This window comes from Octopus bimaculoides, chromosome 10, assembly GCF_001194135.2.
Source record: "Octopus bimaculoides isolate UCB-OBI-ISO-001 chromosome 10, ASM119413v2, whole genome shotgun sequence".
NCBI lineage: Eukaryota > Metazoa > Mollusca > Cephalopoda > Octopoda > Octopodidae > Octopus > Octopus bimaculoides.
The window spans coordinates 11,224,763-11,239,764 of NC_068990.1; the positions used below are offsets into that span (position 1 = coordinate 11,224,763).

Consider the following 15,002-nt stretch of genomic DNA (forward strand, 5'->3'; position numbering starts at 1 on the left):
GGGGGGGGGGTGTATTTTTCCCTTCTATTGCCGTGTGGTTCCTTGCAGGAATGCACTTCCAAATTCGGCACATTTCATCATCAGTAACAATTTGTAAACATATGTAAACATCTTCCAGTTATTTCGTGAACAGAGTGACTGTGAGGTAAGTAGCTTGCTTACCAGCCACATGGTCCCGGGTTCCTTGGGAAAGTGTCTTCTACTGTAGCCTCGAGCCGACCAAAGCCTTGTGAGTGGATTTGGTAGACAGAAACTGAAAGAAGCCCGTCGTATATATATGGATGTGTGTGTGTGCGTGTGTGTGTGTGAGAGTTTGTGTGTCTGTGTTTGTCCCTCCATCATCGCTTGACAACCGATGGTGGTATGTCTAAGTCCCCGTAACTTAGTGGTTCGGCAAAAGAGACCGATAGAATAAGTACTAGTCTTACAAAGAATAAGTCCAGGAGTCGATTTGTCCAAGTAAAGGCGGTGCTCCAGCAAGGCCGCTGTGAAATGACTGAAACAAATAAACGAATAAATTGACTGCTACATTTCCTTCACTCACAGCTTCTATTGGCACTTATACACCATCCCAACAAACACATTGTTTCGTTATATATATATATAAGTATATATATATCTGAAAAATCTGACATTACTTACAGTAAACGCTTCTTCACAATCACCTTCTTATCTTTAAGCATCTGCAGGATAATGGAAGATCTTTCACAAATAATAGTTTGTTTAATAGAGATGATTAATCAGTGCGTTTAATCAACTGTGTTGATAAATAAGAGACCTCAGATTGATCCGCTTTGTATTACGTATCTTTACCTGCGTACGTTGCAAGAACTGTGCACTTTTAATTTCATTCCAATATTTTACTTTATCCAATTAAAATCGAAAGAAAATACTGAAGTTAAACTTATAACGGCTTTTCCATGTGATTTTTTATCATTTACAATCACTGTACTTGTTTCTGAATTTATTGCCTTTTATTTCTATATACTATCAATTGCGTTCACCGTCGTAATATCTTTTCGTTTTGCTACACGGTAAGCGTGGATTCAACTGTTTTAAGATGATGGAGTAGTAGAAAGATTACAAATACACTATTTTAGGTTTACAAAATAACTCAATGTCTGAATGGATCAACGAATACTCGTGTACAAACTATCGATGTACATTGCGCGTAATTTAAATTTTCATGCAATTACCATAAACATATAGCCATTATTTTTCTGCAATTAACTTTAAAATTTTTAGGTTTATTGCGTTTGAAAATCAGCATTAAAATGAAGGAGTAGGTGACTGTTAAACCAAAACATTATATGCGCGTGTGTGTCTATATAAATATATATATATATATATATATATATATATATATATAATTCTTGCGGGGTTTTTTTTTCAACAAATTCTATTCAACAAAAGCAATAACAACGCGTAACAAAAACATCTTTAAATGATTATTCCGGAGCATATTCACCATCTACTTCAACTATTGCTTCCCATTTGCTTGTCAGACGGTCATACAGTCATTTAAAGATGTTTTTGTTAAATATAGTTATATATATATTAGAAAAAATAATAATCAGGCACTCAGATGTCTGGATGGTTGTACATTTACAGATCTTTTTTCATATGACACATGTTTTATAAATTAGCGCTTTCACCTAGTCTTGTAGGGTTTTCAGTGATTATTATTTTTTTCTAATACATAATTCCTGTACATCACTTCCAAACCTTCCAACACACACACACACACACACACACATAATTATCCATATATATATATATATACATATTTATATATATATTCGTGTGTGTGTGTGTGTGTTTATCAATTCAAATTGTTTGTTTCTTTTATCGCTGATTTCTTCCGAACATTAAGTTCCGAATAATTCTTCGATGAATAAAGCAATTTTGTAAACTTGTGTGTGTGTGTGTGTGTGTGTACTGTGTACATGCATGTATGTGCGCGCGTACGCTCTCTTGTGTGTGCAAATTCATGCACACACACGCACAGAGACAGGCAAGTATACGTGCGTGCAACAAGCAAGGTATATTTAGAGGAAGATCAAAATAAAAATTCCTCGAACACTGATCCTTTTTATTGCTATAGATTTTATGAACCATAAATACACTCCACTGTAATCTATGACAGTTAAATTCCCACCATCATAACCGCTGTTTGTATGTCTCTAGTGGTGGTGGGGAGAAATACATTTTCTGGGGGTGGGGTGTTTTTCTCGCCAGTGGAAAAAGATCTTTTTTCTAACAATGGAAGAAAGCTTCTTTATTTTAGACTACCCCAAGGGGGTACTCTAGAATATTTGTATCTATATACGTATATAGTGGAGACGCGTGGTTTAGTGGTTATGGTGTTGAACTTTTGATTGTAAGATCGTAGTATCAATTCCTGGACCGGACGACACAATGTGTTCTTGAGCAAAACATTTCAAGTTGCTCCAGTCCACTCATCTGGCAAAAGGGAGTAATCCTGTGACTGACCGGCTGAGAAATTTGCTTTCCCACTTGAGTTCCGGACCCGGTTATGAATTCATTTGCATACAGTCAATCAGAGCTCAACTATCAAACTAATTTATGAACGCCTAACAAGTGAAGGGCGATAACATAAGGTCACTTGTGTAAGAAATGACCACACTTCTTTTTTTTCTTTTAATAATGCCTGTTGTTCTTCTTTTTTCAACTATGGTTGTCTCTGCGTAGTTATTTGTGTTGTTGTTTACTTTGTAAAACAGTAAGGGGAGAGGGTTGCTAACACATCACCCTGGACCCACATTTTTCCCATCCACATCTTTACCATATGGGGTCCTAATAAAATCTGATAATCGGTATAAATGCAAATCTATTTAATTACTTGTCTCCTTCTAAAATCAGGCATGACTTGGCGATCGGTCGACTTACAAGACCGTTCTTCGTCTTGAGTTCACACACAACAGATGTAGATGTTTGCATTTTAACATGATGGTTGTTTTAATTTTCAAATTGCTCCGGTATTCTTTTGACCTAGCGTTTTCAGTATAGCCAACATTGTTGGTTTTTTTTTCTTCAATCTGTTCATATATTTTTTATACGCATGTATGCATTCATGCCTACATGGATGCATGCATGTGTGTATGTATTATGTACGTACGTACGAGCATGCATATGCATGTGTACAAATATGGATGCCGTAGCACTTAACGGTTTTTGTTTTAACGTGTGTGTGTGTGTGTGTGTGTGTGTGTGTGTGTGTTTGCATATTCACATGTGGGAAAATGCACTTCTTCCGTGCTAAATGCTTCAAATATTTCACGCAGTTTTACAACCCCGATACCTGACTTTTAGTCGCAACTTTCTAAATAACTGACTTTATCGTAGTATTGTGAAACCCAACCTCCTAAAATTGACGTTGTAGCAGTCATTTACATACCTAAGTCTCCCAATAATTACAGGTATAAGCCTAACGCTAGATTCCGGGCAAAGTAACTAAAATTAATGCATAAGTTTGGCATAAATACCTTTTTATCACTATTCTCTGACATTATGCTGAAATCTGCTGAGCAACTGGAATCTACTGCAGGACACAATTGTGCCTGACGTCTAAGATCATTGCGTCCAGTCTGTTATGCTTGTGTTTTACTGAGATCTTAGCATTCTTTCGTAGTATGAGTGATTATGGTCTCCACATCACTGCAATTTCTTATATTTTTATCTTCGCGACTATCCCTTCAAGGATTGCATTGATCTATATCTTTCACTTGTTATCATATCTTATCGGATTGTGATGACATATTCAGGCGGGTGCTTCTCGTTTTCATTACATATCCATTCAATACCATCTGGATTGAAGGCGGCGAGCTGGCAGAATCGTTAGAACGCCAGGTGAAATGCTTAGCGGTATTTCGTATGCCGCTACGTTCTGCGTTCAAACTCCGCCGAGGTCGACTTTGCCTTTCATCCTTTCAGGGTCAATTAAATAAGTACCAGTTAAGCACTCAGGTCGACTTAATCATTTTGTCTGTCCTTGTTTGTCCCCTCTGTGTGTAGCCCTTTGTGGGCAATAAAAAAATAAGAAACGTTAGTACGCTGGGCGAAATGCTTAGCAATATTTCATCTGTCTTTACGTTCTGAGTTCAAATTCCAACGATGTTGACTTTCGGGGTCAATAAATTAAGTACCAATTGTGTACTGGGGTCGATGTAATCAACTGGCCCCCTCCCCCAAAATTTCGGGCCTTGTGCCTACAGTAGAAAAGAGTACCATCTAAGTTAGTTGCTGCATCCAGTGTTTTACTTTTAAACTCAGCTACACTAGTTCCGGGAACAGGTGCGTGAGATGAGCAGTCAACGGAATACTCCTTGTAAGGACCGATGAAGATCCCTTCATGTTTCTTTTTTTTACTTTGAGTGCGCGCGTGTGTACAACAAGCTTTATTCGTAGTCAATAAACAAATATAATATTTTGTATTCATATCATAGTCATCTGCGTTAAGTCAGCATTTTATTCTGGAACTTGTCACTAAATACAGTAATCTCCCGCAATATCACAATTCACCAATCGCGGTTCACCTATCACGGTTTATTATTTAAGCTTACGTCGATTCCTCCGTGGTGTTGGTTTTGCTTTTATTATAAAATAAATATATATAAATTATAGAAATAATAAAAAAAATATTCAGTACAGTACTGTTTCTACTTCGCGGATGTTCACCTATCGCGGGGCTTTTAGAACGTAATACACGCGATAGTTGAGAGATTGCTGTAAATCTGTTGATATATGTATGGATAGTTAATTCCTTGCGTAAAAATGAACAACTGCAGCTATTTATTTTATAGTTATTTCATTTGTTTGCCACACAATCGATATTATTCTTGAGCAAGCAAAGAGTTTTGAAAATAATGTAATATCTATTGTTACAAAGCATCATAACTACTAACATTTTTATAGGTTTGGTCTGGAAAAAGGGGAACACTAATAGCTTTAACAAACCCTATGAGGAGAGAAGCGAGACTGATGTGGTATCTATTCAATATCTTTAGCGTCTGAGTTCAAATCTTACTGAGGCCAAATTTGCTTTCATCTGTGCTATGTTGTTAAAAATTGTCTTCCTTCATGTTTTTCGTCCACATTCCACCAAGGTCTGCGCTGACTGTTATCTTTCAGTGTTAATAAAACAAATAGTTGTCAAACATTTTGGGAGACCTTAAAATGTCTAACCTAGCTTGATAATGGTTATTATTGTTGCTGCTGAGCAGCATTTCGTCCGTCTATACGTTCTGAGTTCAAATGTTGCCGAGGGGAACTTTGCTTTTCATCTTTTCGCGGTCGATGAAATAAATACCAGTCAAGCACTGGGGTCGATGTAATCGACTAGACCCTTTCCCAAAATGTCAAGCCGTGTACCTAGTCTACAGTAGAAAAGATTATTGTTATTATTATAATTAATGGTTTCTTTTCATTATAACTTTATTTCAGCTTTATAAGGTCTGCAGCTTTATAGGCATCCTCTGGACGGCAAGAGTAGCAATGGCACTTTTGTTTTACTATGCATGCTAAAATTATCACCACATTTATTCCATTTTAGATGGCGAGTGCTTTCCATAGTATATGGGCTGTATCCATCAAGGTTATCTTTTGTAGTTCACAGAGATTGGAGTTACCAGGGAGTTGCGTAATATACTTCTCAGTTCCCTATTTTATCATTCCCAGCACACCAATTACCACTAGTATTATCGTAATACTAAGCTTCCACATTGTTCTGATTTCGATTTGCATATCTTTATAGTGAGAAAGATTTTGGTATTCTTTTCTCGAGACATTTTGATCTTGTGGAAATGACATATCTATTAACAGACAAGTTCCTCTGTTGTAGTCCTTGATCACAACGTCTGGTTGATTGGAGTCAATTTTTCTGTCTGTATTGGGAAGTTCCAAAAAATGGTGACGCCCCCGCCATTTACTACCTACTCTGAATGGTGCCTGTACCATTTATCATGAGATTTAATTCTGTAGTATTTACAAGCATTCGAATGGATGTACTGCCCTAGTCTGTAATGTTTTGTGAGGTACTCTTTTTCAGTGCGGAATATTCAGTGTGGAAAATTGTCTCCGTCAATTTTCCACAAATTCTGCACGAGGATTCTCATCCATCTTTAAGGACGCATCTTTAAGCAGCGCATGCCATCAAAGTGATACTGGGGTATGGGCAGGCTCAAGGTACCGGCAACTCGAGCAGTCGCCCGGGGCGCCATGTGCTAGAGCCAAGGAGGGCGTAACAAAGACAAGGAAATTTCCCTGACCGTGAGTTTGTACACTTCGAAGTTCAGCTTGCATTTGTTAGTCTACAATATTTTCTTCCCCGTCTTTAATAATTATGTCTGGTCGATTATCCAGATGTAATTATTAAAGCTATATTATTATTGTTGTTGTTGTTTTTAGTCGTCACTAAGGTAGTGGAATTCATTAAAACACATTTGGTGAAGGGACAGTGAATATCATTAATGAACCATTTGTTCATAGAGAAAACATCACTTGCCCTCTCCTCTATAGTAAACTTGTACTGATGAAGCAATTTGTCAAAGCTTCAGACAAAGACGGTGATTCAAGTACATTAGCCGATTGTTCTAGACTTGAGTATTGAAAAAATTAAAGGAAAAAATATTTACAACTTCTCATATTCGGAAAGCCATCATATTCTATTTTTCGGAAATATATGACTGATGAGGCGTCTGCTCAGTGTAGTTATCTCTCAGTGATTGAAAACTTCTTGGGATACAAGGAAGCAGACAGTTATGAACAACTGGTGAAAATGATGTTCAATGCATTTAAAAATGTGGTTACTAATATGAATGTAAAAGTACACTTCCTTGATAATTACTTTGACAAATTTCCAGAGAATCTTGGAGACATCAGTAAAGAACAAGGTGAAACATTCCACCAGGATATCAGAGTCACAGGATAAATGTATCGTGGCTGAGGCGACAGCTGTGATGGCACACAATGGCTGGAACATTTGGCATGAATGTTCTACCAAAACACACTAAAGAAAATCCTGCAAAAAGAGGTTTTTGAAGGATTCACTGGTACATTTTAATACACTTAATTAACCAAAGTTACTTAATCGTTATGTATGCTATTAGTGAATAAGATGCCATCAAATATATTATGCTTATTTATTCATGATTTTTCGTGTTAGAATGCGGTGCATTTTTCTGGCATTTTATGTTAATATTTTCTGATACTTTTGGTTGGCGTTTAAAATAAAACTAATTAGATGACCCAATATCTAAAAATCAGTTGAGCAACTACTGCATCTTATACAGAGTTAAAGAGGTTTAGAATGTTAAGTGTTGTGAATTCCCAAAGATGGAGGCCTTCCATTGTGTCAAGAACCAGAGCCAGTCTAGAGAAAATGGTACTGTATTCTGATTCAGTGCCCACAATGAATTAGTGCACACTAATTTTCCTTTAAAATTAGTCCAGGATCTTTGGTAATGGAAATAATGTTAACTACTGTAATTACTCTTTTACTCTTTTACTTGTTTCAGTCATTTGACTGCAGACATGCTGGAGCACCGCCTTTAGTCGAGCAAATCGACCCCAGGACTTATTCTTTGTAAGCCTAGTACTTATTCTATTGGTCTTTTTTGCCGAACCGCTAAGTTACGGGGACGTAAATACACCACCATCGGTTGTCAAGCAATAGTGGGGGGACAAACACAGACACACAAACATATACACACATACATACATATATATAAATACATATATACGACAGGCTTCCTTCAGTTTCTGTCTACCAAATCCACTCACAAGGCATTGGTCGGCCCAAGGCTATAGTACAAGACAGTTGCCCAAGGAGCCACGCAGTGGGAATGAACCTGGAACCATGTGGTCGGTAAGCAAGCTACTTACCACATGGCTACTCCTGCGTTCATTAGTAATTAGTAATATTTAATTTCAATTTTTTTTTCAAATATTGTGACTATAACAAAAACTTTCTCTATCACACACACACACACACACACACACACACACACACACACACATATATATATATATATATATACATATATATAGGAACACATACATACACATACAACACTTACACACACATGAGAATTCTAATTTTTATTGAAGGAGTGATATTTTTGTACAAAAATATAATGTTAAAGAAAATATAACAATGGATGACTGCTTTAATTCTCCCCATTTCTTTCCCTCTTTCTTTTGTCACATTAAATGATATTTTAATGAGGAAGCATTTTTGGTGCAGCATGGTAAGAGATGACACAATAAATTCATATGAATTCATTTGCCAGCATAATTGATGAGACAATGTGAGAAACAGAAGCAATGTCAGGTTAGAAATTTAATTTTACTGCAAATAAATAACCATATGAATGTTGTTATTTTAAAATATGTTTCTTGTGCATGTATTTTATTATGGAAAAAGAAAATGGAGTAAGGAGAAAACATCCGGGGATGCCTGCTGCTTAGAAATAAGCAGTAAAGTAGGCACAAACATGCTTAGAGTAGTGAGTTTGGATTGTTTTCATAATTTAAATTACACTCAAAACAATTAGAGAAAACCATTGCTTTAATTACTGACAGTCCAGAAATTTTAATGAATTAAGGTACACACTACAGTAATGTTTTTAGCGCTTAGAAGTCTGGTAACAATTATTGTGGGCATGTTTCAGTCCTACTAGACCTTATTAGTGAAGTATTCTCTGAAATAAATTCCAAGATTTAGAATGACCTGCAAAGTTTTCTCCAGTAATTCTTCTGTTTCCACACCATGTTTTTGTTCATTAAGATCCTATGTTTATCTCTAGTTTTGTGTGTGCGTGTGTGTGTGTGTGTGGCAAGCAACCACCAATAAAACAGGCCCCAAGCAACAACTTTTTTTAATTTGACAGCTACAAATGAAAAGGAAACAAAAAAGCTTCTGATGAGAAGTTGCCTTTAGAAAGATAAAATGATCAATACAAGACTTTAAAAAATGAAGATCCTGTTTATCTATAAAACATGAAAAAAAGTTTTCTTGAGCAAGTACCTTCACCATAACCTCAGGTCAACTCGAGACTGGAATATACTTGTTATTCATAGATCCAGCTAGATATTGTATGTGTGTTTCATTTATATGTTTCACTAATTCCACTTGAGAATTACATTTAGACTATATGCCTCTTCAGAATACACTACTGTTTCATAAATTAATTCGATGGTAAGGTCATCTAGTTGATGTAACGACTGGATATGTATATGCTGGAACTGACATAAGAGTTCATCATCATCATATATCTTATGATGTGATAACTGTGTCACGTGCTACATTGTATGTAAATTAGGTGTTATGTGATATGGTGTCTCTGTTGTGTATGCATATGCATTAGATGACGTGCCATGTATTGTGTGATGATTTTGTATACTTTTGCTCCATTCTATGTGATGTGGTCTGTTGTGTGTTTGTTTTATGGGATGTGTTGTATAATGAATTGTGTATTGTCTTCTAAGATGTGCTTTTGTTTTCTTGAGAAAGATACAGACGACTCTACCTGCAACACCAAGGTCATACTGCTTGCCAAGATCAAGGAGGTGTTCAAAGATCTTCCCAGGGACACAGTGACGAATGTACGTGCTAGGTTCCAGGGTCATCTTGAGGACATGGTGGACACTGAGGGCAGCTACTTTGAGTAAGCTATTATCTGCCAACCATAGTTGATATTTTTTGAATTTTTAAAATGCTTTTATTTTTGGATGGGATATTATGTTTTCTTTCCTTTTCATTCAAACTGTCAAATTTAGTCTAAGCACCTTATATGTTATACTATGTTGACTGACACTGTGTGTCTTATTATTGTTATTTCTATTATATATTTATGCACCCTTTCAAAGCCTAGCCAGTCTCATAGGCCCGGTTTCCCGGTTTCTATGGTGTATGTGTTCCTCCCCCAGCTGGATGGGACACCAGTCCATCGCAGCATTACTCAAGAAACAAGAAGAGTGAGAGAAAGTCGGGGTGAAAGAGTACAAGAGGGGCTGCAACCATCTCCTGCCAGAGCTTCGTGGAGCTTTTAGGTGTTTTCGCTCAATAAACACACACAACGCTCGGTCTGGGAATCGAAACCACTATCCTCTGACCGCGAGTCCGCTGCCCTAATCACTGGGCCACTGTGCCTCTACGTTATTGTTATCTACCCCCAGATATAGACAGATTGATTGACAGTTTTATGATCAGAGCTAGTGTAACCATAACCAAGAGAGTTATCTATGGTTACATTAGCTGAAAAAGGCGGTGGACTGGCAGAATCGTTAACACGCCAAGCAAAATGCTTAGCGGCATTTCTTCCGGTATTACATTCTGAGTTCAAATTCCACTGAGGTCAGCTTTGCCTTTCATCCTTTCGGGTCGATAAATTAAGTACCAGTGAATTACTGGGGTCAATACAATCAACTAGTCCCCTCCCCTAAAATTTCAGACTTCATGCCTTTAGTAGAAAAGATTAGCTGAAAAGACCTACTGGTTAAACATAGTTGGGTGTAACCTGAAGAGATAAATTTGACAGATATTTCTAAAAATCAAGTAACCAAACAGGGGGCTCTGCCATTTATGAGTATGTGAAGTGATTCTGATGTGTTAGGGAAATTGCAGTATTTCACCTTCAAACATTAGCTAAAAACCAAATTATGATTCTCAGAGTATATGTAGCTTTGTCTCTGTATTACTTTGCAAGGTTCTTGATGTGAACACATGTGTTGAAACATATTTTGTTGTCCTGGGAGGGTCATTATGCCAATAATAAACACACACATTGGTTATATTTCAATTCTTTCATTATTAATTGTCAAGTTTTGACATTCAACCAGTTAACTACTTGGCTGTTCGATTAATCATTTGGTCAATCCTAATCAAGTATTCTTATACATGAAGGCTTTCCAGCCATTTTCACTATATCATTTTTCATTCCAAATAAATAATATTAGAACTACCTTATGCAAGTGAAAGCACATGGCTCAGTGGTTAGAGCATCGGGCTCACAATCATGAAGTAGAGAGTTCGATTCCTGGACCAGGCAGTGTGTTGTGTTTTTGAGCAAAACACTTCATTTCATATTGCTCCAGTTGACTCAGCTGTAGAGATGAGTTGCAACATCACTGGTGCCAAGCTAAGTCTTTGCTTTTCCCTTGGATAACATCAGTGGCATGGAGAGAGGTGGCTGGTATGCATAAACAACCTTGCCCTGACTTGTGCTTTGAAGAGGACCTTTCTAGGTGCAATCACATGTCCAGCCATGACTGAAAAGGGTCTTTACCCTTTTACATTATTAAAGATGTCCTTTCTTTTTAGCTTGAAAGCTTGTGTTACTACGTTGGTCATATTGTAGTTGGTGTTATCATTCATCCTATTGTGGTTACTGTACTAAACTAGGCCAGGCCTGACTAGTACAAATCTAACCAGAGGCATAACATTTGTGATCATGCTACATTTTTATTCATTATCATGAATTTTCATCAAAGCGAATTTTCAAAGAATAATTTTGCAAATATGTTACATTATTTTGTAGAACATTTATTATTTGTTAATAGTCTGTAATTGTTGATTTCTATAATTTTTGTGGACATCAAAATTTCATATCAACCAATCAGACAATGCAGTACAACATTCACTAGGTCATCTAATGCCTGCTTGGTATTGATTATTTTTGCCTACAGTCCTATAACAGTGTGTGTGTTGAGTAGAAGAAAATATAAACCAATTTTTAATGGCTTTTCATATGTTAGCAATAAGACTGTCAACAATGTCATATATTGGAGATGTGACAAGTACTTGACATGTAAGTTGTCTAAAATTATTCAATATTTAAATTTATTCTTCCTAATAATATATTTGAAAAATTATGCTATGAAATGTTGTTTTGATAAAAATATAAATTGATTAAAAGTTGTTTTGTAAAAAGTTGATTAATAAAGAAATCATTCAATTGTAAAGACATCTGATGAAAGTTGTCTGAAGAAAGCTTGTTTGATGAATAGTTGTTTCATGAAAAGTTGTTTGATACAAGGCTTTTTTCTTTTGTAAATTATTTGATGTAAAGTTGTTTGACAAAAATGTGTTCTACAAAAAGAAGTTGAAACTTGGTTGCTTAACCACTACGCCATATGCCCGTGGGCATATGGCGTAGTGGTTAAGAGTGTGGGCTACTAACCCCAAGATTCCAAGTTCAATTCTAGGCAGTGACCTGAATAATAATAATAATAATAATAATAACAACATCGGAAAATACCTTAGGAATGAGAACCCAGGTTCGAAATTTCCTCAAGACACCTGATGAAGGCTGGAGGGTATATCAGCCGAAACATTGTGAGATGAGGACAAATATCTGTCAACTGTAAATAATGTAAATAATATAAATAATTCCTCATCCCTTAAATATAGAACTGTATTGCCATATATTGTTGAAAAATAATTTCTAATGGCTGAGGACTTAAAAACTTGCACTCGGTTTTAAAGAAATAGTTCTCACAGGGCAATAAGAAAAGATTTATCTCTTTGATATTCAGATGGTCAAATGTAATGCTTATTTATTTACATTGTTTGAATTAATTTTGCATTATCTTTTACCTCAAAGATTTCAATGATGTGATAGTCAATTTTCAGAATGACAGAGATATGAAAGTGTGTGAGAGGCTGAATCTTGTTTGAACATAAAACTAGCAAAATGTTAGGGTTGGTTATGACTGGTTTAAATGCTATACAGTTAAATATCTGAGATGAGACGTTAACAATAAGACTGAAAGATTTAAAGTCTGATCATCAGATGGTTTATTCTTGTATATGTAAACAGTAGTAGGTTTGGAGTCAAACAAGAAACCTTTAAAGCTTTATTTTTAATCAAAGCGAAGGAATTGTTATTTCTAAAGCAGGAGGTGTGGAGATCTCATCCACTAGTCCACTGGTATATATACAGTCAGCATCAATTTATTCTTTTAATAATTGTGAAGGTACACAACTTAATTATGGTCCTGGCTTCTAACTCATTTCATCAGAGGTTTGACTTTTGGATTGGGCTATGTATTGTGTCCTTCAGCAGGGGGTTTTAACCCTTTTGTTAACATATTTCAGTTGAGAAAGACTGCTTTTGTTTCAATTAATTTTGAAAATAACGAAGAATTTATATAAATGACTTTCATATTATTAAGTTGATGCTGGGAACATAAATCAACGTGAAATTGTGATGGAAATTTTTAATTTTGAACACTTTAGAATTGGAAGTTTGTATTATGGAGCTAGGGGTGGTTTCAGGTGGCGTGATATCAAAAGGGTAAATTTTCATGTTGCTCCTGTCTACAGAGCTGAAGATAAGTCCCAGAGGCCACTGGGGATTAACCCAGCAATAGTATGGAATCTTATTCAGGAGATTGTCTTAATCACTTAATCACCTCAGAAACTTGATAAGTCTGTAGGCACAGGAAAGTCTTTAACTTTTTAATTTCAAATATTTTTCTTTAAATAAAGACAACATTGCTAAGTCACTGTTAGTGCTTAACATATTGATCAGTTATTCAGTAAGTATTACATCTACTGCTTTGATTTTCCTTGGTATGTCACAGTGCTCTATCAATTATGAACATTTCATTCTTCAGTGGCTGATGACTTACTTTTTTTACAATAAGTTCTTTCAAACTTTATAGGCAGAGCTGAATAGGATATTACTGTAAAGATAAAAGTTGGACCTGAGTCAACCAGCAGGAAATTTCAGATCAATATATCTAGAATGATTGACTTCTCATTAGTACAGAGCCATTCTATCATTGCTAGTTAAAAAATGATAACTGTTTTAATTTTGGCTCAAAATTTCAGATATACATGGAGGAAACAGCAGTTATTTACCAGTACATGTTTTATTGCTCCTTGAAAGGAGAAAAATCAAAGCTTACTTACCAGGATGTGAATGTCATGGGATATAAATAAACAATGTGTAGGAGTGGCTGTGTGGTAAGTAGCTATAGGCACAGGAGTGGCTGTGTGGTAAGTAGCTTACTTACCAACCACATGGTTCCAGGTTCAGTCCTACTGCGTGGCACCTTGGGCAAGTATCTTCTACTATAGCCTCGGGCCGACCTAAGCCTTGTGAGTGAATTTGGTAGATGGAAACTGAAAGAAGACTGTCGTATATATGTATGTGTGTGTGTGTGTGTGTGTGTGTGTGTCTGTGTTTGTTCCCCCAACATCGCTTGACAACCGATGCTGGTGTGTTTACGTCTCCGTAACCTAGCGGTTCGACAAAAGAGACCGATAGAATAAGTACTAGGCTTACAAAGAATAAGTCCTGGAGTCAATTTGTTCAACTAAAGACAGTGCTCCAGCATGGCCCCAGTGAAATGATTGAAGCAAATAAAAGAATATATATTTATATATATATGTATATGTAAGTATATATATATATATATATATATATATTATGCCTATATATATATATATATTATAAATGTATGTATGTTGATATTTTGCTTCGACATAGCCATAATAACAACCTGGTGTTAGATCTGAAAATAATTATATTTTGAAATAAAATGTTGATTGTACGAAAATAAATAAATAGTAAAGGAACAGAAAACTATGCAATACTTTACAGCACTTTCTGCTATAAGATTTAGGGCACACAGAACTAAGTGCTCATGCATCATCTTATAGCAGAAACAAATGTAAGGTTAGTAAGTTCATTGCATAATCTGCTGTTCCTTTCTTATTCATTTTATATCGCATACATGTATATGTATAAACACATGGTGTACTGAAATGGTCAGATAGTTTGAGGGTGATGATAACGATGACAACAATGACAGCAATGATTATGACTTGGTTGTATCAGAAGTCTGAAGAACAGAGAGGAAGGTGCATACAATCATCATCATCATCATCGTCGTTTAACGTCCGCTTTCCATGCTAGCATGGGTTGGACGATTTGACTGAGGACTGGTGAAACCGGATGGCAACACCAGGCTCC

General features: G+C 36.0%; 1 long non-coding RNA gene across 2 annotated transcripts in view; it reads left to right on the forward strand.

Annotated features, from left to right (window-relative positions):
• LOC106880414 (uncharacterized) overlaps positions 1-11,786 on the forward strand; it is a 16,911-nt gene extending 5,125 nt beyond the window's left edge. Inside the window, exons 2-4 of one of the 2 annotated variants that reach the window (XR_001410739.1) lie at positions 8,246-8,350; positions 9,529-9,686; positions 11,707-11,786. This is a non-coding gene — a long non-coding RNA (uncharacterized LOC106880414). The remainder of the gene's footprint in view (positions 1-8,245; positions 8,351-9,528; positions 9,687-11,706) is intronic. The other variant, XR_001410741.1, reaches the window with a different exon arrangement.
• The last annotated feature ends 3,216 nt before the right edge of the window (positions 11,787-15,002 follow it).